This window comes from Podarcis pityusensis (genome assembly GCF_964106645.2).
Source record: "Podarcis pityusensis genome assembly, chromosome: 3".
Lineage (NCBI taxonomy): Eukaryota > Metazoa > Chordata > Lepidosauria > Squamata > Lacertidae > Podarcis > Podarcis pityusensis.
Window position 1 is genome coordinate 95,385,041 of NC_138026.1, and position 17,459 is coordinate 95,402,499.

The 17,459-nt window shown below is 41.0% G+C and overlaps 2 protein-coding genes across 14 annotated transcripts in view; one reads left to right on the top strand and one right to left on the bottom strand.

The window, feature by feature from the left end:
• The window catches only part of ESRRG (estrogen related receptor gamma), a 483,548-nt gene that overhangs the window by 25,811 nt on the left and 440,278 nt on the right, over window positions 1-17,459 (top strand). The window contains exon 1 of one of the 12 annotated variants that reach the window (XM_081000565.1): window positions 10,994-11,119. The exons of 10 other annotated variants lie outside the window; for them this stretch is intronic. The gene's annotated coding sequence lies outside the window, so the exon portion shown is untranslated. Of the gene's footprint in view, window positions 1-10,993; window positions 11,120-17,459 lie in introns of those variants that run through there. One more of the 12 variants, XM_081000573.1, reaches the window with a different exon arrangement.
• LOC308474384 (uncharacterized protein) overlaps window positions 1-17,459 on the bottom strand; it is a gene marked incomplete at its 5' end in the record, with an annotated part of 66,606 nt that overhangs the window by 7,492 nt on the left and 41,655 nt on the right. The window contains one exon of one of the 2 annotated variants that reach the window (XR_013984670.1): window positions 10,619-10,757. The exons of the other annotated variant lie outside the window; for it this stretch is intronic. Of the gene's footprint in view, window positions 1-10,618; window positions 10,758-17,459 lie in introns of those variants that run through there. 2 annotated transcript variants of the gene reach the window in all.

A 17,459-nucleotide genomic window follows, 5' to 3' on the forward strand; every position in this document is an offset into this window, starting at 1 on the left:
TAAAAGAATTCTCAGCCACATAACTGAATAATGTATTCCCCATTAATGTTATAGTTAGCAGTGCTTAAGGTTCCTCTGTGCTGTAATCAGGCATTCCCAACAGCAGCTTGATGTCAGATAGTAAACATCCTATTACAGAAAGCAGCAGCTTAGGCCTGCAGTGAATTTTCTGCTTTTTCTAAAAACAGGAACTATAATCCTAGAACATTTCAAAAAATGAAAGAATTTAATTTCTCTCTTTCCCACCCCTTTTAAAGTTTATTATGGTTTAAGATCTCACAATCCAAATTTGATGAACATGGTGACATTCCCAGTTTTAGAGCTGGCACTATCAGGCAGCTACTGGACATTCCAGTTGGCTGGTTGAATCGGCTGGCATGGGTGGGGTTGGGGGCATAACCAATTTGTCACAGATCCCAACATGTTGTCACTCTTCCTAATTAAGTTAGTAAAACCTGCAAATTAACTGAGGCTGTCTAGTTTGTTTTTCAGGCCAGAACAAATCCCACTGCCCTGCTTTAACATGTATTTCCCCCCCTTCTTTGTTGTTCTCCTTTACCCTTACAATTTGGTAACATTTATTATGATATACACAACAGAGTTGCACCACTAAATGCTCTTACTGTACTGGTGCCCACAGGGAATTATGCAAAGACTTGCAACCACCTGATATAATTCAGAAGTTGAGTTTTAAGAAGTATTCGTCTTGGGTTGTACTTTTCAGGATTCAATAGTCACAAAATTGGCTGGCTCCAGCTTTCATATGACTTTGGCAAGGCAGTCTTTGTCTTATATAACTGGGTCCCTGGCTACCATTAAAAACTTCCCTCAGTGCTCTGGAGAGATCCTGTGCCATGTGCTCCATAGTACTGTGAGAAATTTAAAATGGCAGGCAGCTGCTATACCCCCTAACTAGTGGTGCAGACTCAAGGTCAGCATCAGCAATGGGACCTGTTGGGGTGCTTGAGACCCGGGAGCAGCTGAAGGATGACTGGTGCTGAAGTTGGCACTGACCACAATCAGAAGTGTTGGATTTGTCTTGATTATCTACCAACTTTTCCCTTTTCTTGCGAGGAATTCTATTCAGAATAAGGGAATTTCCCTTAAAAAAAGGAAAACGTTAACAGCTATGTCTTGATATGAAAGCAAAAATTAATAAAAGTAGTAGCCATGGCTGTAGATTTTATCAACACGATAAGATACCAAAATCATCCAGGAGGAACCCCTGCAAAATCCGTATAAAATGCAAAAGCAGCAAGTGGAAAATATTTAATTTAATTTTTATGCTATATTGCAGGAGTGAGGAATGTTTTCAGCCCAAGGACTGCATTCCCTTCTAGGCAATCTTATGGAAGCCAAGTGGGTGGGGTCATAAGCCAAAAGTAGGCAAAGCAATTAATTTTATCTTGTACAGTAGGCTTGTTTCTGGATACACTCTCTCACACAGCTCTGTCCTCCATCCAGACAAGCAAGAGGCATGCTCAGAATTCAAAGATACGTTCTATCAAGGCAGAAACATTCAAGGAAGGTACAAAGTACAGTGGTACCTTGCTTTAAGAACAGTCTGGTTTAAGAACTATTCAGTTTACAAATTCTGCAAAACCCGAAGTAGTGTCCCGGTTTGAGAACTTTACCTTGGTCCCAGAACAGAATCTGAACAGTGGAAGGGCACTGGCTGCGGGAGGCCTCATTAGGGAAAGTGTGCCTCGTTTTAAGAACGGTTTTGGTTTAAGAACGGACTTCCGGAACGGATTAAGTTTGTAAACCGAGGTACCACTCTAGAGACAACAAAGTATGTGGCCTAGGGAGAGTCCCAAGGGCCAGATAGAGATGTCTGGAGGGCCTCATTCAGCCTCCAAGTCTGGAGTTTCCTATCCTTGCTGTACTAGTCTGCTTCTTCTGATATTTCACTTAATGCTTGAACTGTTAAAAAGCCAAAGTTATCTTAAAAGCACAGTTTAGAGGCTTAAGCTAAGATTAAGATGGAAGGCATGTCACCTCTGATCCTTACCAGTCTCCTTTTAGCCTGCGGTGGCTAGTCTTTTTTGTGAACTGCATTGAAAGGCAGTCACTGCTCCAAGGGCCATGTAGTAGCAGTAGGTTTGGCCAATCTATGTGGGCATGCACACACACAACACATATAGAACATACATATATAATTACCACATGTGCACATTCACCACACATATAGTATGCACTCACCAGGCATGCAGTCTCCCAGAATTCTCTCTCTCTTACTCATACTCTTGCATGCACTAACGTACATACAGAAGCATACATGCATATGCAGAAACAACCAGCATTTCCAGCTGTGCCCATTCTAGTAAAAGGCAGTATTTCCACCCATCCTCAGTCTAGCACTGTGGTGGAGGAAAATGCTGCAGGCAGAAGGTTTTAGAGATCTTCTTTAAAGGGCTGTCAGAGGGAGTGCATATATTTGAATATAAACTGTGTTTCCGTGTGCTCTGGTTTCCATCATGGTGTTCCGTTGTGCCAGAAGCGGTTTAGTCATGCTAGCCACATGACCCACAAAGCTGTCTGTGGACAAATGCTGGCTCCCTTGGCCTGAAAGCAAGATGAGAGCTGCAACCCCATAATCACCTTTGACTGGACTTAACTGTCCAGGGTCCTTTACCTTTTACCATATATATATATATATATATATATATATATGCTTATCTTCTATCTCGGCACTGTGGTGCTTAGTGCTGAAAATGGATATAAACTAACTGCTCTTTTTAGATCCTCTCTAAAGGGCAGGTAAAGGAATCGTTTATCATTCAATCACATCAGCAGATAAAGTTGCAGGGGCTCATGGGCCACAGGCTAACCACCCCTATTTTAATTAGTCAGAAGGAAAGTAGAGTTCTTAACTTTCTGTTTCTTAATTGTCAGATTCCTAGGTTGAACCTTTGACACTCCTGTCCACTTTTAACCTTCCTGAGCAAACTATTCTCCCAACAACTTTTGACCCGTCTGTGCAGAAGTTTCCTGTGCATACCTTTAACTTTCCTGTTAACATGTGTCCCTGTATAGAAGAATCTCTCATACAAAAAACAACCATTTTATAGTCCAAACCCCAAAAGAATGTGGTTGAAAGTCCTATTCCTTCACCAGATGTCATGGAGACCTCTGATTTAAACAGCCCTGGACTGAAGTGCTGGAGCTGGTGTGTTAGTGGGGAGAAGTAATGCAGAAATGCATAGACCCGATATTTGTTCCCAGTTTGCTAAACCATTTCTCTCTGCTTTTATATCTCTTAAGAGTTGATTCACACATGCAGATAGATCATCGCTTGATATTGCAGTCATGTGAAATCAGGCCAACTGCTGAGTGTTGGGCTATGGTCAAGATAATGGTATTTTGTGTACAATTTTTTATTACATTTATATCCCACCCTTTGCTCAGGGTGATGTGAATAGTTCTCGCTTAACCTCAGAATAATTCTGTGAGGTGGGTTAGGCCAAATTTAGACCCTGTCATCAAAAACTAAATGGTTCTTACTGCAGGGCTGGAAATAACTTCTCCCTAACATCTTGAGAGAGCCAATCCCAGGCAAAAGAGGCACAACTGTGCTAGGTTGAGCAATAATCTTACTCAGGGTAAAGCATCTTCATATGCTCGCCAAACCTAAGGTGTGTTTATGTAGGCAAGATCATATAAAAATCTGAGGTGCAGTAGGATTCTAAGAGGTAATGCTTTCAGTGTATATGTACTGCTATTCCATGGATTTCATTTTCCACAGCGATAAAACAATGCAAATCTCTGTGACATAGAGATTTTTTTCAGTACTCATATGTAGCTCTCAATGGATTTTGTCATGTTTGAGAATCAAAAGAAAGCTACACTCCTTGATATGAATACAATGACTCCTCTTCTTTACACTTAAAAAAAATAATTGCAGTCTATGGTCTTTAAGAATGCTGCACATTGATATTGCCATTGTATCCAAATGATCATTCACCTATTTTAATACACTGAATATGGCATCATTTCTTTTTTTCATATTGTGAATAAACTATTTTGCTGTGTTGTTAGCATCCATTCCAAAAGCATTTATCTCATTGATGGTTTTTGCATCATTGCTCATGGAAACTCTTTTTCCATATCAAATGGTTCTCCAATTTCTAGGGCTTCTTTAGTGTATTGTAAAATTTTAAACAATGTGCAACTATCTTTTGCTTTGCTTATTAGAAACTCATGAGTTACTTCCAGCATAAACACACAAAGTACAAAAGAGCAATTGGTTTCAGTAACACATTCTATCTGAGCAACTCAGGGTTTTGCTCATATATATATAGGATAGCCATTTCTAGTTAAATAAAGATTCATTTTACAATCCTGCCATCTCTGTTCAATTCACTCTTATTCCAATTGGCAAGATTTACATTTTGTTTTAAGAAGGAATAATAAGTGTGGCAAACCTCTCTATCTCAGTAGTCCAGAACTGCCCAGCAGACTTTAGATGAAGTCAGCATTAAGTAAACTTCAAAGAAGCAGTAAATGTCTGTTATACAGAATAACACTTCCATTGCAGTATCAATAAGCTGTCCTCCTTTGTCCAATCTTTGGTCTTCCTGAGCCTTGGCCCATTGATTAGAAGTAAGCATAAAAATTCCCCCAAACATGGCAGGCTTTCATACAGAAATGGACATAAAAATGAATCTGAGAAACTTGCATTTGCATTTTGAATCTTAGTTCATCCTTTGTATTCAAACATCACGGAGTGATTTCTTCTTGTCCCTTGTTAGGTTACCAGATTTGTCAAGGCTAATTCTTACATTTGCTGCTAGCCACTAACTAGTAATGGCTAGGAAATTGTTAAGGACTTTTCAAAATCCTGAACGTCAGTTTCCCCAGAATCTAGCACAGTAGACTTGCTTATGCAAGGTCTGGTGATCAGCAGTCTGGAAACAATCCTCAGGCAGATTGGTCTGTCTACTGATCAGCTGGGCCAGACACAAGTAATGACAGACACAATGCTGCTTACCTCTGTAGTATGTTATATGACCATGAATAAAGTTGTTCTGGATCATGGATAAAGCAGACAATTTCTCCCAGGCTGGCAGAGTGTGTTGACAATAATTACGTTTAAGAATGCCTCATTTCTTTTCTAAGGTACATCCTTGTAACCTTTGATCCCTCAACTTAAGTTGTTGTCCCCTGTCCATTCTATACCCTGCCCTCTAGCCCATTTATTCTCACAACAGAACTAGCTCAGTTCTAGAGTCCAGTGACTCTGATAACGCCTTCATTCTGAGCAAATTTCTAATTCCCATAAAGGTTTGTATCATAAAACAAGCCAGCATGCTTTCAGTAAAGTTTCTGCTGAGCTTTAAATCAGAGGGGCATGTTTTCCTGTTTAGATTGAGTAAGACTTTCATTTTTGTAATGTTCCCATAAAACAGTTATGCTGCGTGAGCTGGTCGCAGATCTCACTCAAACCCATTTTTATACTGGCAGTACTGCTGATTGCAACAATGTTCTCCACAGCTTGTAACAGTGTAAGTCAATCAGAATAATATCTCATCCCCTCAAAGCCCTATACCCTGTCATTCTGTAGCCGCTTCATTCAGGTCTTTTAGAAATTCCTTATTATTAATAATTAATTTTAATTAATTAGATTTCTATACCACTCTTCATTTGAAGATCACAGGGGGGTTTACAATGTAAAAACACAAAACTACATACCATAAAAACAAACAAAAACAATAACGTCCCTTCAGGCAGATTAAAAGGCCACAGTTTAAGTAGCCAAAGGCCTGGGAGAAGAATGCTTTTGCTTGGCACCTAGAGATATGTAACAAAGGTGCCAGGCAAGTCTCACTGGGGAGAGCATTCCACAAGGGGAAGCCACCACAAAAATTAAGGTGATATCATTAAAGTGATATGGCCAATGTTTTAGTAAAATATTGCAGCTTATAATTTAATAGGCCCAAATTATAATTTGTATACTATATTTTTAAGCTACCAATGTATCTGATATATTAAAATATATATTCAATGAAGTAACTCTGATTTAAGCCTTGATTGTGTGTTAAAAGGGGGAAGAGATTGAAGGAACATAAATATAACCCAACTCTCTTTTGACAGGCAGTAATGTGAATTAGAACTATATTAGAAAATATGGGCTCCAGTCCAAGGACCCCTGTGCAAACACATTTCTATGTATCCGTGATAGGACCCTGATTTTTATCCCTCAGCTATAGCTAACCATGCAACATAGCACATCTCTCCAGAGAGTCCTGCAACACTCAGGAACTTCAATCCAGATGGTGGGTCTCCCTAGGCATATATGACTAGGCATACATCAAAATGCATATCACTAACACATGAATGTGGATCCAAGTCATGGATTAGAAATATTTTATATTTTATTTTTCATTACGCTTGTATTCCAACAAGGAACTCATGTTAGTATACATGGTCTGCCCTCCTGCTTTAATCTTCACAACAACCATGTGGCATAGATTAGGCTAAAAGTGAGGTTCATGGCTGAGTTGGGGCTTGAACCTTAGTCTACTTGACCCTAGTCAGGCACTCTAAGCACTACATCACACTGGATCATATTTTATGACATATTCTTCAGGTAACCGCAAATAAATTAATTATCCCCAGACATTCTTAGCATGCTTTTCTTCACACAATCAGTATTCTTGAAATATATTTATCAATATATTATGATTTGTATGCCAGATTCTCTCCTTAAAGATCATCACATTTGGGCTTGTGTATTCTTGTAATGATGTTGAGAATAGTCATAGTGTGAATGAGCAGTTACTATATAATTACTACATGACTATATAAGGCTGCACTACCTTGGCAACACTTTTTAGAGTCATTATGTCATGGGAATCACTGCCATCCCATGTAATCATGTATACATGCATATACTTCCAGTTCATACATCATAGTACTCCTAAATATGCATAACTAAGACATACTTATTGGAGGAATTTCAGCACTCCCATCACATGTACAAACCAGCCCTAATTTGTTTTCATCATGTACTTATTCCTATAAGTACATGATGTTTGGAATTGCTTTAAGTGTAACCAAAGGTCTAAATGTGTCAAGTATAACTTTTTACTCCCACCCCTGTTTTGCTCCAGGTGCTCATAAGTTTCAAAAGCATGCTGCATGGGGATATTTAGTATTTCAGCCAGAAGCTCAAAGCCTGCTGGGCAAGTGCAGCTATTTATTGTATATTATAGCTCTCTTGATTATGGTTTTGCACTGCAGTCTAAGTATACTTGCTCATGTGTTTCTAACTCATATTGTTCTCAATGCATAGATGTACATTGTTGTGTATAGATCCACATAGTCTGATAGCATTTGAGATCTCTTTGGTTAAATGCCTGGGTGGTTATTGGATGCCTAACTGCCATCAACTTGGAAAACTTGCATTTTGTTCAGTATCTTCAGCTCATTCACACTGTATACATTCAGCTCACTCTCACGGTATACATTCATACAGTGCACATTATACACACAAACATACACTTTCTGATGTATATGTGTTATGTGCAGTGTAGACTATACAGATGATGGGCTTTTATATTGGACTTTTACCAATGAAGTTCTTTGAAGACAAAGCTGTAAAATTGAATTTAAAATAGTGTATGTTCAGATGTCTGGGCAAATGGCCTCCAGTGTGAACTGATTTCCATATTGCTGCCACACTGAACTCTAAACAGCACCATATATATTAGCATATAAATATTTGATTATTACTTTCACAAGTAAATTGTTTGGAACCCTGAAGGATGCTTGGAACAATGAAACATTCTAAATAAGTACAAATTAGTTGTATTTATATGTTATTATAGATACAACTGGTTTAAAAGGATGATTATTTATGTTAGCTTTGAAAATGCTGGGTTGTTGTTTTAAGCTAGAATCCCAAATAGAATTACCAGTACATCAGTCCCACAGTAGATAGTAGAAATTACTTCTCAGTAAATATGCGTAGGTTTGCACAGCATATTTTCTTACATCTGTTTTGTTCCATATTAGGTGAATACTAGCAATTTATTACTGTACCATATGGATATTGTTAGGTGAGGACTGTTCCTGACAGGGAATGATTGGTTGAAGTTATAGACTTATATAAGTTTGTGTGCATATAATAGCTGGTCCAGAAAATGCAATTACAAGGAAATTGTTGGACTGCTGATTCCTCTAGTGATTTTTGCAGCTACTCACTGCATCCTAAACTAGTTCAAAGTATGTTAAACTGCATGATCAAGACTGAGAAAGCAGGAGATACTTGAGGCTGCTTCTATATGGCACTAATAGGATGTTCTAAAAAAAAGTAAAATAGAACCTGTTGTGCTGTATGGAGTATTATAATATTCTGAAATAAATGGCATCTCACAATCCAGTACCACCAGTACTGACAGCATATAAATCAATTGTGCAAGAGTACTTCATGTGAGGTGTCCAATTTGTTGCAGGAGAAATCTACCCACCATACGATCTGGATGCCTTATTCTTTTTCTTTCTGATAGTACTTGGCAACAGCCTGGTAGGAGCATTTGGCACTGAATCTGGGCTGGAGCGCACATTACAGCTGTCATGGGGATGACACCAAAAATGGTATCCCTAAAGTGACAGATCTGTCTCTGTGCTGTAATGTACAAAAGCACTTACTGCCTGGAGTTTTGCCACCACATTACAGATCACCCTGCCCTTTCTCCAGGTTCCTGGTGGTCAATAGTAGGTGGTGATGGAGATTAACAGTGGATGGGAGGTTACCACAGAGTATTTGTATGTGTTACACCTGGGAGACACAACCATTTTAGGTGACATTTCTTCGGCACTAGTGATGTGCTCCACTGCCTCAAGTTTGACAACCTGTTATGTACTACTGAACCCACCATAAGTCAGTGTGGTTAGAATGTTGGACTAGGAAAACCAAGTTCAAATCCTCAAGCCATAAAGCTTCCTGGTCATTGATTGCTGAAACAGTCACCATTGTCTCAGTCTGTCTAACATGCCTCAAAGTTTTTCTGAGGTTAAAAATGTGTGGGGGGAGAAGTTTGAGCTGCCTTGAATTCATTGGAAGAAAGGTGGGATAGAGAAGTAATAAACAGACAATTTGTTGTGTTGACTGCTACTGTTGCTCAGAGACGCTCCCAACATGCACTGAGATTAGTACATTACAACTCCAAAAGTATATAAAAAAATTGCTTGAACCAACATAGGAATCTGCCTTATATGGAATCTAATCTTTGGTCCATAGCTCTACAATGACTGGCAGCCAAGCACCTAATTTTAGGTAGGGGTCAATTCAAGACCTATCTGAAGAGGCCAGGGACTGAACCCAGAGACTTTTGCATGTGAAGTATGTGCTCTGCTATTAGAACTACAGCCCTTTCCTAGATACTTGCTAGTGGATTTAATCTGATTGTTTCAAAATCTGGCAACTGATGATGGCTATGCCACGTCAACACTATGCCAGAATTTTCCTGTTAGTTGGACCTTATCCAGACGGTAGACTATGAGTCAAATAGATGGACCACCATTTCCCAGTACATGGGAAAGAGCTCCACCTGAAGCTCCACCTTAGGCATAAATAACAGACATATATCTTTCATCACGAGTTCAAGCAGCAGTTTTCATAGTGTCATGAAAAATTGGGGAGGAAATGAAAAAACATTTCCTGCTATGCACACACAGGTCTTTCCACAGGCATTGATTGTGGCCATGGTTCTTTGGTGGATGTTGACTGCCATATGACAAACACTTGAAACCGAGCACTGTTGAAACCAACTGATGCATAATATACTGAAACCAAGTAACTGGTCATAACATTACAGAACAAATGAGACCTGCCCACAGTTTATTTTTATATTCTCACAATTTTGATATGACATAGGCAATTAATTACAGTTTGAGACATTGATTTGAGCGATTTTGGTTATTCTAGAAGCACTATTTCTGTGGCACAATCAGAGCAGAGCAGAGCAAATCAATCCTTTGGGTTCCAGATTTGGAAAGACTTTCCAGTACTGTAGTTCTATTATTGTAATAACTAATAAATATTGGATGTAATAAAAGCAGTTTAAGCAATATTTTATTACATTTGAAATTTTAGTAGCTGGGCGAAAAAATAAAAATGCATCCCCCAAACGGGTTCTCACCTGCCCCCCCCCCCTTTTGTCTAGGCGCTGGGGTATGTTCACTTGTGTAATGAAAATACAGCAGACAAACATTCAACGTGGTTAATCAGATGAATGGGAAAAGACAAATGAGGAAATCATTGGGATTTGGCAGGATCCACTGACTGGATCTGCATATTTTGATTATGGAATAATGACTGGGAGGAATGGTGCCAGTTGGAGGATATGTTGGGATCTCTAAATGCTGGTGGATTCTTTGTACAAACAGGCAATAGTATTTTCTCACCCAGCCACCCCAGCCACCCACCAAGCCCCTTTAAGAACGGCAGCAGCAAGAAACAACACACGCAGCCACACAGGCAGACTCAAATCAATGCAAATACAACCGAGCAGGCTGCTAACGATCACCATGATTATGCATAAGACGATCTTCGGGCATTATTACATATATATTTATATATTTTAAAAAATGCATGCGAGAAAAGTGCACATACCAAGTAATGATCTCAGAGAGGGAGAGAGAGAAAGGAAGGAGGGGAGGGGGGGACCTGGCAGCTTCCCCCTTCTCCTGCCAAGTTATCATTGAGAAAACAGACAGGCAGAGTGACGTCCTGGGTCAGACTGAGTGCGGATCGACTCTACCAAGGAAACAGGGAGGCCCGTGCATCCTTCGGGTGCCCACCGCCGCCTTTCTCCCCCTCACAGCCGGCTTCGCCTGGTGCGGAGCAGCCGTTTAAATGGACCCCGTGCTGCGGGAGACCCCGCCGATCTCCGGGCGAGAGCTCGAGGAGGTGGCCTCAAGCTGCCTCGGGCAGGCATCTCCCCCCTTTCTCCGGCTGAGGTCGCGGAAGCCCAGTTAAAGGAGGCGTGTGTAAAGATTTTGCAATGTCCCTGCATGGGGTTGTAGACTTTCCTAGCAAAGAAACCGGCTTCGGCTTCTTTACAGTCCCCGACGACTCACCTGATTAAACCGCCTGCGGTTCTGCCCTGACCAGGTAAACCGAGTCCACACCTTATCTTATCATGCACATCTGAAAACTAACATTACATCTGGGGCATCCCCCCTTTCCCTTTCCCCCCCTTTCTTTTTTAGATTGGGAAGAGCCGAACAGCTGATAGAAGCTCTGTTACACTCCTCCCCCCCACCTTTCCACCTTCAGACCTGGTTCAATTTGACTTGCTCTCGAGTCAGTTCCTTTTCATAGAAATCACTCAAACCAGCCACCCGGGCTTTATTGATTTCTCCTTCTCCCCGCTCCCCGCCACCTCTTTACCATTTCTTCTTTTCTTTTTAAGGATAGCTTGGGGTTTTTGTTTGTTTTTCTTGCGTGCTTTGAGTATGGTGACAGATTCCATTCCCGCAGGTTTTTGTCCTGTTCCTGCCCTCCCCAACCTTTCCTTTCCGTTCGTGTAAGGGGATTTATTTATTTAAACAACAGCAACAACAAAAGATCATTGCAGCTGGCTAGGGTTCGAGGAGCCACAATCATGGGGCAGTTTCTCGGCATGCAGAGATGGAGGCAGAATTAGAAACACCGTGCGCAGGTGGGGGGGGGGGGGGAGAGAGATTCTCGAGGCTGGAGTGAGAGGACTTGACTTTAAAGCTGTTGCCAGTATGGTGTGCCTGCAAGCGCAACAAACTGTATTGTTACTGTTACTGCTCTTGTTGTTATTATTAATTGATCTGCGGCTGCTTGGAATGTGTGCCTGATACCCTGTGTGGGTGTTTGTGGGTGTGGGTACGTCTGCGCGCCTGTCCCACCACTCCTAGATTCCCTTTCAAGGAGCTCAGAAGTTCCGCAGCTTTGCCAATCGGCTGCTACCTTGGCTGCCTCGCCTCTTGGATTACCAAGGGCAGCGCGATCCGTCCGCGGGAGCTGGAGAGGTGGCACACGGGGAAAGAGACATTAGCACCTCACCCCACCACCGCTCTTTTTCTTAAAACACTTTTTGGTGAGCGATTTGCAGGAGCCAAACAGGCCTGCCTGCCAGTTAAATACAGGGGAATTATTCTTATCTATCCCCCTCCCTCTTATTAATATGGTTTTACCACATTGTGGTACTGATTGTGTGAGGCAGTGTTTTCATGTGCACTTACTTAGGATTTACTCCAATTGAACTCAGTGTGATTTACTTTCAAGTAGGCATGTATTAGAATAAGTACCATTGAACAAAGTGGGTCTCAGTTTCAATAAAATATGTATGGGGTTGGGGAGCAGGAAAGAAAGCTTGCTGTGTTTGTGTTGAGATTATGTGTGTTTTCCTGTGCTCTCTCTCTCTCTCTCACACACACACACACACACACACAAACAGCAGTTCAAAAATCAAGAGGGAAGAGAGAAAGTGACATCTGGCTTGAGGTTCATGCAATCTTCCTTCCTCTGAGTATCAAGGTTTAGAGAGGTAGATGATAATTAAATTCCGCAAAGGTCCCAAAACTTGTGGCAGCAGAAGCTGTATTGGTCAAAAGGGATTCCCCTACCCCCTTTGTGTATTGTGTATTGCTTGTGCTGTTTTGGGGAACTGTAAATCTAGAAGGTGGGAGAGGAATGGGACAGCTCTCTATCCAGGGAGCTGCTGTTTGGCAGGAGGATGACCTAGATAACTGGGCCCCTCTTGTGTGGGGTGTGGTAGTTGGGCCCTTATGTGGTGAGAGGTGCACCTTTCTTCTGTTGTCTTACATATTATAGTTTATTATATATACATGCTGCAATCAATCGACAATGTGCATTGCACTTTGCATAGTATCTTAAGCAAAAAGGTAAGACCCTGAGGAGAGAGGTGTTGAGAGAGTCAGAAAGTAAAAGAGAGATGAGCCTCTTTCTGTGAGAGATGACTTGGAAGATCTATGCACCATTGTTTCAGTGGCTTGCTTTTGTCCCTACACACAGTGGCATTTAATCCCTACATGCAGGCATCATACTCTTTTTTTTTTTACAAAGAAGGAAACAAGTGTGTGTGGGGGGGGGGGTAGAAACCCCACATTTTAAACTACCTATATATGTATAGCACATAAAGCAGGCTTCCTCAACCTCGGCCCTCCAGAAGTTTTTGGCCTACAACTCCCATGATCCCTAGCTAGCAGGACCAGTGGTCAGGGATGATGGGAATTGTAGTCTCAAAACATCTGGAGGACTGAGGTTGAGGAAGGCTGACATAAAGTGTCAGGAGCACGTTTTGTGTGTGCTTTGAACGAAGGCATTTGTGCTTCTTTGTCCTCCTGAGCTGTGTGCCTGGGAGACCTTTGTGTGTTTTTAAGCTGTGAGTTGCTATTAATGTAGTGGATTCTGCTCCTTACAGTTAGCTGTGACTGCACATGAAAACATACTTGGGAAGTTGCCAGTGGGTTGGTGCATTTCCTCTCAAAGGTTAAAGAAAGAAGAGGGAAGACAGGAGGAGGGGAGGAGAACTGTGATTGCTCACTTGCTCACGTTGTAGATTTCTCCCTCCTCAGCCATGTACTTATATGTCTTATTAAACAGGCTTAACTTAAATATGGCTATTAGGGGAGTACTTGTAGAAGATACACGAAGGCAGAAGAGAAATCTGAATTTTCTTCAATGTAGAGGAATACTGCAGAGGTGATGCATTTTGACTATAATAGGGAGGGTTAGAAGAAGGCAGCTGTGGCAAGATTTTAGGCATGCAGTTTTATTTTGCATGAAGAGATGACCTCATAGACTCATAGAGCTCAGTGTGTATAACACCCAGCCCAATAGGATGAAGGCACTCTTTCCTGAGATCAAGCCTTATTGAACTCAGTGGTAGAAGTGTATTGGAGTAGAGTAGACTATCAGAGCCATGCCACACCGACCACAGTTGCTTTTTTTTAAAGCCATGGCTTAATGTGTGCTACTTCTATGACTCTTCCCCTGCTCCTGCACCACAGACTAAACAAACCAGAGTCTGACTTGTCATGTCATCCAAACCTTTACCCAAGGTTTGTTTATCCAAACAAACCTTGTGTAGTATGCCAGTAACAAACCTTGGTTACTGCTCTTGGTATATGTGGAGAGAAACAAACTATGAGCCTAGGCTTGGGTGTTATAACAAGTTAGACTCTGCTGTGTTTTTCAGTGATACAAAAGATGCAAAGGAGGAGAGCTATGGAAACTTTTGAGCAATGTTTACTAGGCATGCTACTTGCTCACCTCAAACCATAGCTTGTTTAAACTATGATTTAATATGACCAAACTGGGGCAGTTTATGAAGGGGGAATTAATGAAATGATTTTTTAAAATTCTGATGAATATGGATACAGTCATACCTCATGTTACGGACGCTTCATTACATGTTTTCGGGTTGCGGACCGCAGGAAACCCGGAAGTACCGGAACGGGTTACTTCCGGGTTTCGCCGCTCGTGCATGTGCAGAAGCACTAAATTGCACTTTGCGCATGTGCAGAAGCGCCAAATTGCGCCTGTGCAGACGCGATGCTTCAGGATGCGAACGCTGTGGGTTGTGGACATGCCTCCATCACAGATTACGTCTGCAACCCGAGGTTCCACTGTATATCACTGGTTTAGATGTTACTTTAAAAGGAATAATTTAGAAATTAAAGTGATTTATGCAGAAATCTTGGGGGACGCGGGTGGCGCTGTGGGTAAAACCTCAGTGCCTAGGACTTGCTGATCGTAAGGTCGGCGGTTCGAATCCCCGCGGCGGGGTGAGCTCCCATCGTTCGGTCCCAGCTCCTGCCCACCTAGCAGTTCGAAAGCACCCCTAAGTGCAAGTAGATAAATAAGTACCGCTTTATAGCGGGAAGGTAAATGGCGTTTCCGTGTGCGGCACTGGTGCTGGTTCGCCAGTTGCAGCTTCGTCACGCTGGCCACGTGACCCGGAAGTGTCTTCGGACGGCGCCGGCTCCCGGCCTCTTGAGCGAGATGAGCGAGCAACCCTAGAGTCGGTCACGACTGGCCCGTACGGGCAGGGGTACCTTTACCTTTACCTTTATGCAGAAATCTTATATCTGCTTATGTAGGAGTAAGCCCCAATGCAATAAATAGGGCATTTTTGAACTGACATTTTACTGCCAGGTTTGCATTCTATGTGATGTATGAATCGTAACTTATTTTTACATCAGGCATGCTCACAACACAATTTAATTTATATAGGCTACTGATTCTTTTGAACCGGAATGAGCATGGTACACATAGTTTATCATATTTGATGATCTTACACACAGGTGCTCAAGGCCATGGCCAACTGAGGCTTGCCCTGGCATGTTCATGCAACAATAAACTTGGCAACAATAAAGATGGCAACATGTTGCAGTTTATGGTTATACTAATTAATTCATTCTAATTTCATGCAGGGATTTGTAACATATGAAGCTACTTTAATACCTTGGATGTGCAGATTGTTGGCCATAGGGATGCATGCATGTGCCATTATTTATTATCATTGTCTTTATAATAGTTGTAAGTTTTTAAATGATGCTTATTGTTGTGATGGTCTGTTGTGAACCATTTGTGAGGTCCACCTGAAAAGTGCATGTAAATATTGCCTCCTCCATGAGAGGTCCGGAGGATGGCAATATGAGAACAGGCCTTTTCTGCATTGGCTCCCCATTTGTGGAATGCTCTCTCCAGGAAGGCTGACCTGAAACCTTCATTACACATGTTTAGGTGCCAAGCAAAAACATTTCTCTTCAATCAGGCATTTGGCTGATTAACATTCCATGGTAGGGTTGCCATATGTCCAGAAACAGTGGGCAGAAATGGCTGTAATGTCCGGTAAAATCCAGACGTATGGCAACCCATAACAAAACTTTTGTATCCAGATTTTCACTTTTTGAAATATGGCAACCCTATTCTGTGGCTTTTTAAATGTGTTTGTGGGAGGGGGAGTTATTGGTTTGCTTTTGTTTTGTTATATATTTTGTATGTTCCTGCCCTGGAGTTGATATCTGCAGTTGGGTGGGGAGTGGTTCTGGCTCCTTAGCATCCTGTCATTGGGATCTGTATGCCTGGCAGTGACTCATGTGTGGTTCATTTCTATTACGGTACCCTGGCTCTGGAGCGCCCCCACCCTGAAATTTGATTGGCTTCAGCACTTATTGGCATCCCTAAGACTGGTGAAAACCTGGCTGTTTGTGCCAGCCTTTGGATATCAGCAGTGCTGCTATTTGATATTGCTGATATGTTGTTTTTGTTGTATTTTTTCTGGAATATGTGTACTAAACTGAGATTTTCTTGCTTTATTTATGCTATTATTACCTCCCCATCATCCTAGATCTTAGAATGTAGGTTGGGATACAAAATAAATAAATATTATTGTATTCTATCGTTAAGTCACTAAAATATTTATTTTTAAAAATATTTAATAGACAGAATATAGTGATTTGATGCTGAAAGTATCTGATATGAAAATAAGCAGATAATTTAACTACGTTAAGTGTATGCACTACCATACTCCCTTCTGTTCCCAAAATTAAAAGGTTACCATCTAGAGTATTCTATCTGCTTTGTTATCATAGCACTGCTTATTATTGCATCAGTATTTCAATATTAAGTGATCTTAAAGATATTTCATCTTTCATTTTGAACCCAGAATTTGAATCAGCATTAGAATGTCAGTGCTATAAGATAAGGCATAACAAACTAAGTAGACAGCTGAAGGGCTCCTGTTGAAGGTGTTGCTGAGAAGGATATCTTGGTTTGTTCTCAGTAACCTTGTTTACAGGGACATTTCATTGCAACCAGAAATTCAGCAGGAGGCTGCCTAGACTAATGTCTGAGTGTTTGAAATTGATTGTGAGTGTCTTTTTCTTTATGAACGTTACATATGCCTTAACAGCATACTTATGCAAAACTTTTCTAGAAGGTTTTTTTTGTGTTGTCTGTGAGTGTATTGAAGAAATATGTGTCTATATCTGCATTCATGTACAGTAAAAGAAAAAAGAGGGATGATCTGATCTGATAATGGTTTTCCAATATGCCAGCCAGGATTCATTTGATTTTAAAAGTCTCCTGGGTTTTAAATGTGTATTGTTGACTAGTCAAAATAGTCTGTTAGGTCTAAAAATTGAGAAAGCATGTGTGTTAATAAGCAGTTACAGTGATGTGGGATTCAACACTTTCTTAAGATCATTCATTGAAAAATGCATGAATATAAAGGGTCAGAGCTAAATGCTAGAAAACACATTTTAAATTGTTGCTAAAATATTTTGAATAATTATGCAGGATATGTACTGGTCATGCATTTTATACAGTGTTTTATAACTCTAAACTAGTTGTATTGTAAAGCTTTATACATAACTATATATAACTTGTATGATAACTTAATAATGTCAGAGTTGTATCCAAGAAGGCCAGTATGGTCCTCGTTTGTCAT